The sequence below is a fragment of the Papaver somniferum genome, chromosome 9 (genome assembly GCF_003573695.1).
Source record: "Papaver somniferum cultivar HN1 chromosome 9, ASM357369v1, whole genome shotgun sequence".
NCBI classification, from domain to species: Eukaryota; Viridiplantae; Streptophyta; class Magnoliopsida; order Ranunculales; family Papaveraceae; genus Papaver; species Papaver somniferum.
In genome coordinates, this window is record NC_039366.1 from 73,134,754 (window position 1) to 73,145,574 (window position 10,821).

Genomic DNA, 10,821 nt, shown 5'->3' on the forward strand with positions numbered 1-10,821 from the left:
CAGAGATCAAACAAAACCTCACCAAATCCGGCAATATACCGTTACGCACATCTATAGAGAAGCAAATCAAGCGACAAACGGATTAGCAAATCGAGCAGCGGATGATTGCTCATAGGGAGATTCACAACAACAGTATGCGAAAATACAATTTCGCAGTCTATCAGTTCTATTGTAATAGCAAACTCTATAGGTATTACGTATCTCGTGTAATTTCAGTCTAATCTAATAAATTTTATGCTTAAAAAAATTTATTTTGTTTAGCAAAACAAAATTACTTTATTCTTACTTCTCTACCGCTCGTTTACAGCTCACCGCACACGTAGTCCACACACTCATATTGCTTTATGGTTACTTAACTTTTTGTCGTTTTTGGGTTGCACCGAGAAATTCATTCATATTGTAAATTTATTCTCTTCAAAAAAAAATATTGTAAATTTATTACGTATAACTTTTTACTATATGTATAAAAAGCTAGTATTTATCTAAAGGAAGACTCCAGAAGAAATTCATTCGGTTACAACCGTCTGAGAGGTGGCCGATTTTAATGGATCCATGATGTTATTAGGTTTATAGTAACATCTCCTCAATTACTCTGGGAGGGATGCAGATCAAGAGCAAAAGAGTAAAAAATAAATGGGCGGGATTTTCCCTTGCTAGATCTTCAACCTTATGAATGGAGCCGTATGATCATCCAATTTCAATACACAGATAGAAGGTATGACATCATAGAATTGTACTTAATTCTTTTATCTACATCTATTTTCACATAAATCCTTTTTTTTTTTGTTCATATGCCTTTGGTTCAATGACATACATGTCTTAGCAATCTTGAAGTCTGATTCATTTTCTGATCACTTTTTCTATTTCAAATACATCAGATCATTACAGTTGTTAGGCAGCTTAAGCTCTAGGTTACGATTTTGTTATGAGCAAAGATATTACAGGTTTTACCAGTTTCGAGTGCGTTTTCAATTTGTTATGTCCAGATTTTAGTTTTGTCAAATTACTGAGTTTCATAATATGTTCATTGTTTCATAATCGTTCAAGTTTTTTAATATTTAAGGAATCGTAGTTGTATTTGCTTTTTGATTTGAGACTGATAACTTTTGCGTCGTGGTGCACATTAGATTGGACATACATAAGCTTACTTAATTTTGTGTTCAAGTGGGATTTGATGCGACAATATGTACGGATGATGCATATTATCTGTCTTCATGGTTGTACTAAGTCCATCGTATTTTCATATGTCTCTGTTCTTATTTTCTTGTATTTATGTCAAAATCTTGGCTAGGCATATCTTGCGACCCTATGGATCATTTCGCTGCTTCAAACATCGGTGTAGCAAATTACTTCTAAAATCTTACTGTTAATTTTTTTTTTCTTTTGTGTCAATGGTTGTTTACTATCTCTGTCATGTTGAGATGTTAGGTCAACATTTCCCAAATACTTACTGTTTCCCGTTGATTTTGTCGTAGGATTAAGACAAAGAAATTGTATTTTCCATGAAAGCGACTAGAGGGATGGGTTTCCTTGAATGGGAGGATGCCCATCATTGTTGATGAAGTAATAACATGTGAACCAACAAGCAAACAGAGATGACTTTTGGCTGGTGAAGGTAGAAAAATTGGGCATGCATTTGCTCCTCTACAATATAGGTCTTGGAAAAAAAATCACGCCCAAGAAAGAGAGGCTCTGACTCACAATTTTTGAATTGCATATTTTTATTTTCATCTGTGTTGACTTTTTTTTTTTTTGAAATGGTTTGATTTACAACTATTCATTGTTATGATGTTGTAGGATAACTTTATACTTGACATTACATGACCTTCTATCAGAAAGTGTCTGAATTATTGTATGGCAAAGATGTATACTGGCTACAGATGCAGAATGCTGGCGCACTTCAGAAAGTATTAACCCATCGAAGAAGCACGTGCATTCCTTTTGGAAACATCCTGCCAGAAATTTGGTCACATTTGTGTGACTTGTTTGCTATGGAAAATATCAAGGTAAAGTGATTGGTCACTGTATTTTAAAACTTATAGGCCTTGTTCACATTTTAGTTCTTTTGCAAGTACTTACTCAATTTTTTTTCTTAAATTCAAGAAACGACGTGATGATTATGAAAACTTAAGGCCTAAGGGACATGCGCAGTTTAAGAGACGGCAAAGGCTTCAAGGGCATACGTTGTCAGTTTTAGGGGACAAATAAATCATGCTATACAAATTCAAAGAGAAAATGAATCAACTTAAAGAAGCCAACACAAGTTTCAGGTAGAACGGGCTCAGTCAAATATTAGTCGTTGATCCATCTGTTGCTCCAACCTTTGAAGATGAAGATGCCGCACATTTTTATGTTAGTTTGGCTGCATTAATAAACTGATATGTGATAGACACATTTTTGTGTTTAATTTGATCTCAATACTATATATTGTTGGCACTCGAGTTTGTACTAATTTTGGTGTTTTATGTGTTTGTAGGCACCTTTCGAAAATAAACATTTTTTGGAAAATTCGGCTCGAACAGTTGGTAAAAGCCCAGACTCTCATCATTGGATAAGGGGAACCTCAATTACTAAGGGGCACCCAGGTCACCCCAAAAGGCATCTGCTATTCGCACCCAGTACAGGATTAGGGGGAGATCATCTTCTTCATTTAAATTTTGTTTTTGGCGGGAAAATGGAGAACACTTCTGCAGATTTTTGATCGAATTGTTGAACGTGTTCTAGGGAGATTCAATGGCTGATTTTTGGTAGATAGTTGTGATATGGCCTATTAAAGACATTGTGGGCGTTTGGTTCGACCAGAATTGGCTAGAATCAGCTAAACAATTCACCGGTTGAAAACAAGGTAGTTCGTGTATATCACGGTTTTCACGTGATTTGGAGAAGATTCAACGTGTTTTGTGCGTGCATGGAAGACCCTCACAGCCTGTTGGAGCGTGAAGGATTTAAATATGGTAATTTGGAGGCTTGAAAACGCGTGAGAAAATGAAACAGGAAAGAAAATATTCCCATAAATATTTTCTTTACTGCCGAGTTAAAGAGAATTATATGGAGTGAATGAGCGAGATTCGATGGGTCTGTTGGCTATAAATAGGTTGCTGGGTTGAGTAGAAAGGGTGTCGAGAGTTTGGGGTCGATAGGAGAGCTCAGGAGCGAGAAGTCAAGAGTTGATGAAACATTGTTTTTGTTCCTGCTGATGATGAAGAACACCAAGAACACGAAGAACAGACTCGCAGGACAGTCGTTTATCAACAGTGAAACAGACTCACAAGGGTGGGTCGTAGATGTGGGTCTTAGAACCACAGCGACAATAGCACTTCTCTTTTATCGTTCTTTTGTGACGCTTCCTGTGAGTCGCACATTAGCTGTTTATACCATTTTCTCTTCTTCTCTTCATTGTAAACACCATTTGAGCAATAAATAAATATTTTGAGCGTGTTTTTATCATGATGAGCTAAACTCAACACTGGGACGACGGAGGAGGGTGAATTTCATACACGGGTAAATTTATTTTATTCTTTTTTATGACTTTTGCATTAATTTAAAATTGAAATATGATTTGAATTAATTGGTTGTTATTTAATTTGATGATGTATGCTTAGCTTAGGTGTTTTGATACATCATGCTTAGGATTTACAATCGATGTTTTAAGAATCTATCTTGGCAAAATCAGAGTCCATGTTAATTTTATTGAGTTTTAAATTTTCAAAGAATATATGAATGAACCCTGTGTAGTGAATTCAGCCAAATCCTTAGTCCCAGTACCTCTCGCCCATTGTTAATATTTTTGTATATATATATATTTTTAAAATCTAAAAATTTCATTTCCTTCACAAGTCTGAAACGAATCTTTTTACCACTATCACTACAACAACTTTTGAAAAAACATAAAATTTTGGCGCCGCCGACGCGAATTTGTGCTTAGGTAGAATTTTTAGGTTTTTATTATTTTTTATTATTCCATTTGTTCTTTTTACGTCTCTTTGGTTGTGTCTTTGTATTAGGTTTGAAGTTGGATACTAAAGACCTTGGAATCAAAGCTTAAAGCTAAAAGAGAAGGAAAAAAGACAAAGAAAAAAAATAAAGAAAAAAGAGAGAAAAAAAAAGAGAGAATAATTTTTTTTTATTTTTTTTAAGAGACTTTCCATTTTTTTTGTAATTATTATTATTATTTTTTGTGTTTCTTTTCATTGGACTGGACTTTGGACAATTTATTTTAATTTTAAACCCTACGGATGGGTTATATAAAAAAAATATATAAACTGTTTGCAGGGAAGGACGACGATTACAATATCGTCTCGGCCCCTCGGGTTCGCACACTGACACCGGAGTCAGTGGCCCGAGTCGACTACAGCGGTTCTTCGCCCGTCTGGTACGGGAGGTAAACTTCTAAACACTCGCGAATCTCCTGTCAGCGAGTTTACTGTCTGCCTTAAGGTGATTATATGTTGAGGACTGAACCGGCTGTTTTAATTTCCTAGTAAAGGGAAAGAACTAGACATATAAGATAAGGGTTCGGATTTCATCATTGTTCCCTTCTTACCCGCCTTAGGTAAACGAAACCTAACGCGAACCCAAGCTTAAAATTTGATTAGAACGAGACCGATAGGGTAACGAGCTTGGTAGGAAAATATTTCGAAAAATATTGGTTACTCTTTTAAGTATACTTCAAAGTTCTTGATGGTTTCTGTAAGTTGAATGCGTGACTGCGCCGCCTTGTGATAGCGGTGAGGCCTTGGGTATCAAAGCTCCACTGAGCTTCCCTCGCCTCGATTCAACTTACATTAGCTCGGATTGATTCGATAGGGGTGTGCTCAAATTGTAACGAATTCCTTTTCGAAGGAATAAAAGCTGGTCTAGAAAACAATCTAAGTGGAGCCATCATGCTTTTTGTTTGCTAGATTCTATAGGTTTGATTTGGTCGAGTCAGCCTTGTTTGTGATTGTGTAGAATTCCCTTGCAATTAAGAATGTCGAACTGGTATGATAGAAGCCAATACAATGATTATCGACCTGAATTTGAATATTGACATCATCCTTTCTATGACCATGTTGGGAATAGTGGTTGGGAACGCCATCCTTTTCAAGGTTATGGTTCATACCATAGTGAGCCCAATTACTATCCACACGCGAATTGGTCTTACGAGCAAGAAAATCAGGAACATTATAGTACTAGTTACGCGTTTTTGGAAAATTACTTAAAAACTAGTCTTGATTATGATATTTCTGAACCTGTTCCTTCTCTAGAAGAGACCCAACAACGGATTAAAAGGACGTATAAACGTTTAGTTGCAATGAATAGTTTAAAAGAAGAGTGTACACGGTATTCTGAGATGATAAACGAGAGTAGTGAACGTATAAGTGTTATGCTCAGTGAAATTCAGGCACGTCTAGAGGCAGAAAATGAACAGTTAGCTAATGCTGCTCGAAATGATCTAAATTTCCAAAATAGTGTTTCTAATTCTACCCTTGATATCAATAGTGAATATTTTCCTAATTTAGAGGACGAGGTTAGAATAAAAGACACTACTTATTTAGATAAGGTTCAATCATCTTCGTACTATTATGATGAGGATAGTAGTAATGAAGAATCCGAAATGCGTAGGCATAGTGATCAGGCTCATATTATACCTTTGCCCCACTCATCAGGCTCACATTATACCTTCGCCCCATCATCATACGGATCAGGCTCACATTATACCTTCGCTCGGTATCATGCGTACTTATAATGTCCGCTCGACTATATTTGGTTTTGGTCTTGGTCCCAGACCAAATATACTCTGAGATTTGGTTTTAATCCGGGTTTTGCTCTTTAGTCTGTCCCGCTGTGTCTACTTTGTGGACCATATTTATAGTTTTACTCGCCCGTTGTGGTTGCTCTTACGGAAGGTATATGGAGACCAGAAAATTCGTCTACTTTGGTTTTTCTAAAGGCCAAAATATAGGTTATTAAAAATAATTTCATACGGAAGTTATTGTCAACAAAAGTTGTTTTTATGGACAAATATACTTGTTTTAAAAATAATTTCATGTGAGACAAAAATATTCGTTAACAAAATAATATTTCAACGTCGAAATATACTTGTCTCCAAAAAGTAGATTGAAAGGCGATTTTTCTTATCACTACAAGAAATTATTTGGACTAAAAAAAATTGTCTATAAAAATTATTTTTAACTGTAAATATATTTGTTTCTAAAAAATATTAATTTAAGACAACATAGCTTTTTAAGACCAAATTCATTGTTTAAATAAGAATTTTTCCCAACCAAATATATCAGTCGACAAAATTTATTTGGAGACAATTTGTTTTTTGTTTATAAAACCTTCTTTTAATTGTCGAATATATTTGTCTTAAAAGAGTTTTCGAAGACAATAATACTTGATGGTAAAAAATTTGGTTAAAACAGAACATAAGGTCACCGTAACATGTTATTCAGACAAATATGAATTGTCATTAAAATATACACAAAATTGGTTAAAAAGACCAAAATTAACAATTCCTGGGTGAAAAGGACATTTAGATTTTGATACTGTTTAAATGGACAAAAATGTAAAAATAGCCAGGATTTAAACAATTTCATCCTACCAATTTTCAAATACTTTTTCTTATTTTTAATTTTACATCAGGATGCATCCAGTTTCATCCTTACTATTTTTTAAGTTTAAGTCAGGATGAATCCAGTTTCATCCTTGCTATTTTTTTTAGTGTCCATTTCACCCATACTAATTGTTACTCGTCCATTTGAATCATGTTTTAAAAATACTTGGACAAATGACCCATTTTCCGTAAAATATATAATGACAAAAAATATTTTCTCGCCAAATGTAGTTTTAAAGAGAAACCTTTTTGACAATAATTTTGAACTTTGAAGACAAATTATACTAGTCACCGGAAGACATATACAACGACAAAAATTTGGTGTCACCAAAGTTATCTCCTGTGACCATAAAAATTTTCCACGACGATGATTAAATGACAAAAAAATTTTGTTCCAAATTTGATTTGGCGACTAAACAAGGTAGTTCCGTGACAAAAAATATTTATCACTAAATACCCGTTTTCTTGTAGTGGAGCTACATACCTCAATGAGTATCACCTGAGCAATTTTCAAAGGAGAAAAAAAACACCAATCAGACTACACTTTTCAATATATCTGCAAAACAAACAACAATCACCTATCAAAAGAATAAACAACGTAAGTAGAACAAACAAAAAAGACATGACGCTTGGCTTTGCTGAAGCGTTCTAATACAGGTAGGAAAAAACATTTTTGTAACTAGTGTCTTATATGTACTAAGAAAATGTGTAAAGATTTATCCTCCTCTAAAAAAAAATCTTTGTTTTATCTTGGGATTTTATTTTATTTTTCTTTTTGGTACGGATCCATTCGGGAATATTTTTATTAATTTGAATCAAATTTAGGAAAATATTTAGATCATTGTTATTTTTGGTTTGTTCAATCATAATGTTAATTTTTATGGGATGTTTGCTCTTTTAAACAGAAATGTATAATTTAGAAAATAATAACTATTGAAACTGATTGAACCCATTAAAACCGTTCAAAATTCTATTGTGTACGGTTCATTGCATTCATATTTTTTTGTTCAATATCACTGTTGTTTAGGGTATTTTTCAAGTTTTGTTTAATATCACCCCACGTATTCTACCGACAATTTGAATATCGACTATTTGACAGGATTAATAAACTATCGTTTATGTGAAAGAGAAAGGGCGATATATCTACGGGTAAGTATTTACAACTCCATGCATTTTGTTTTTTAATTTATGAACGTTAGTTTGATTAAATCTTGTTGATATCATTGGCATTGTAATTGTAACAGTGAATAAGGGTTGGTTTATTCATTGGTACTATGTAATTGTAATCAGGATTAATTTAATTATTATAAAAAGTGTAATTGTGTCAGAGCATTGCTCGGTCGAACTCGCATGCGTTGCTATCTCAAGCATGTTTGTCAATGTTAGTGATCAAAACTATAAGTCTTGATTTCTAGTCTACTATAGCTAAGGTCTCGGACTAGGATAGAAAGTGTAGTTGAGCTCAAGAACTCCATGGAAATCATCATACAAGACGAAGGACTACTCAAGGAACCGGTGGATTTTCATCGACTAAAAGGTATGTGGAGACTTGAACTTATCTATCACTCAAAAGTCTATTTATCTCATATATTGAGACAAAAGTCGTTTTGCTATATAGACTTAGATTATACACATTTGCTATTTCGAGCCGAGTTTATCTCGCCTATCTATTTCTCGAAATATGTGTTGGTAAGCTTTCGCTTTAACCAAGTTCATCTTTACCTAGTGACGAAAGTCATGACAAGTTTCAATCACTTTGGAAATTGCTTACTTTGACGAAAAATAGTTTGTGAATAACAACTATAGAATATCAACGTCCTCTAAGAATGTTCCAATGATTGAAATGAGAGTTTAGATTATATAACTATTGGAGGATATAAGCATTGTTGTGGAAACACATATATGTATAAGTCCTTATTCCTTGAACCGAAGTTTACGAACTTTGTTGATCAAGAGAACCGGAATAGTGGCGTGAGCCAAGTCCGCGAACTCAGTCCGCAAACTGGCGGAAGTTCTCGACCCGAGAAATTCTGCTGGAGATTGTGAACTCCGTCCGGGAACTTAAGTCCGCGAAATTGAGTAGGTTATATCTAAAAACGATGTTTGTGAACTTATTCTTATATAAACTAAGGAATGCAAATTGCAAACAGTGGCTATATAGTTCATGAAGCTATTCGAGTGAATCAAATCGTTTTTGCTTCGATTGTGTCTTGTGTAGTTACATAAGATTTCCTTGCAATTGAACAACTCTCTAACTAGTTCATTTGAGTCACTTGAACTAGTTATGGTGAAGAAGAATATGGTTGATATGAAAGTGATCATATGGCTAACTATTTGGTTGACTATTGTTGAACCAACAAATGTACAAGTTTGGGTACGGTTACACAAGCCTAGAAACGTGCATTTCATTTGTGTGTAACAATCTAGTTTTCGATCTAACGATTGAAAGATATTAGCTTGAATCTAATCAGGTTTTCATCTAACGATGAATATTGAATGCTTTATTACCAAGCTAACATTGATTGCAAACCCTGATTTGAAAGACTATATAAGGGAGAACTCTAACAACTGGGAAACCTAATCCCCACACAATCTGTGTGATACTAGTTGTGCTAAGCTAGAGTCGGTTCTCCTTTAACCTTTAGTTTCTTCTTTTAAACTAGGTTAACGACTTAAAGACTTTATTGGGATTGTGAAGCCAGACCGATACTACTTTCTCGTAGTTGTGTGGCTTGATCTTGTTTTTTCTATCGTACGAGTACAATTGTAATAATTGGCTTGAGATTGATATCTCTGATAGGCAAGATATAAAAGAAATCACAAACACTTCGTCTCATCGTTTGTGATTCAACAATATCTTTTTTCGCTGCGTCGATTAGGATTATTGTGAGGTGATTGATAATACTAGGTTGTTCTTCGGGAATATAAGTCCGGTTTATCAATTGGTTCATGTTCACCTTGATTTATCAAAAGACGGAACAAACCTCGTAGGTATATTCGTGGGAGACGGATTTATCTATTACCGTAGACTTTTCTGTGTGATACATATTTGTTTATTAAAGTCTTCGACTTTGGGTCGTAACAACTCCTAGTTGTGGGTGAGATCAACTAAGGAAATCAAGTACGTAGTATCCTGCTGGGATCAGAGACGTAGGAGCATAACTGTACCTTGGATCAGTGTGAGATTGATTGGGGTTCAATTACAGTCCAGACCGAAGTTAATTTGGAGTAGGCTAGTGTCTGTAGCGGCTTAATACAGTGTGTGTTCAAACTGGACTAGGTCCCGGGGTTTTTCTGCATTTGCGGTTTCCTCGTTAACAAAAATCCGGTGTCTGTGTTATTTCTTTTCCGCATTATATTTTGTTATATAATTGAAATATCACAGGTTCTGCGTTGTTCAATCAATTAGAATATCCGACCTTTTGGTTGTTGATTTAAATTGATTGACACTTGGATATTGGTCTTTGGTACCATCCAAGTTATCTCTCTAATATTTGATAAAGACTCGCAGATTTCTATTTGCTTGGGTATATATCAAATCGAGAGATTGAGATATAAACTCTTTGATATACTTTTTATCTAAATTGAGTCTGACTGTCTAGTTGATTCTCTAGAAAGTATATTAAAGTGTGTCCATACAGATTGCTAAGCGAAATATTTGATGTGGTTGTTGTACCCTCACTTTTTCAAATTGGACACCAAGTATTGGGCATTTCTTAAAATATTTTATGGTGATTTATTTTCATGATGAAAACGTGATGAACAATGTATATCGTGATGTGATGTTTATTTCTATTTATTTATGAATCTTAATTTTAGATTCGAATTATGATTAAATATAATCAAAACGATTATATATATATATATGGCAATAATGCACGAATCTATAAGATTTACTTGTTTTAGGATTTTTTTTTATACTGTGTGATCTCCAAAAATTATATCATTACAAAAAGTATATATATACGGTGAGGCCACAACCAATTAGCAAGGGAATTCTCCGCAACTAAAATTTTCCTTACAATCTCGTGTTTTACGACATTAGGCACAAGTAAGCAAAGGACCAACAATGTGGTTTTTTTTGAACTAAAACTAACATAGGTGTATAGCAGACTCATGGATTTGTCCGGATCAGACATCACAACCTGAATCAACTTGGTAATGTCATGGACTGTGTTATTATGAACGCGCGATTGGGGCTATCAAAACTAATTGAGGATATG

The 10,821-nt window shown here is 34.4% G+C and overlaps 1 long non-coding RNA gene across 2 annotated transcripts; it reads left to right on the forward strand.

The window, feature by feature from the left end:
- Positions 1–509: 509 nt before the first annotated feature.
- On the forward strand, positions 510–2,667 carry LOC113307624. 2 transcript variants are annotated; one of them, XR_003339215.1, is made up of 5 exons: positions 510–715; positions 1,476–1,615; positions 1,798–2,006; positions 2,104–2,270; positions 2,477–2,667. It is a non-coding gene; the product is annotated as an uncharacterized LOC113307624 (long non-coding RNA). The 2 variants fall into 2 exon arrangements; XR_003339216.1 differs by having other exon boundaries at positions 2,104–2,352; positions 2,477–2,508.
- Positions 2,668–10,821: the final 8,154 nt, after the last annotated feature.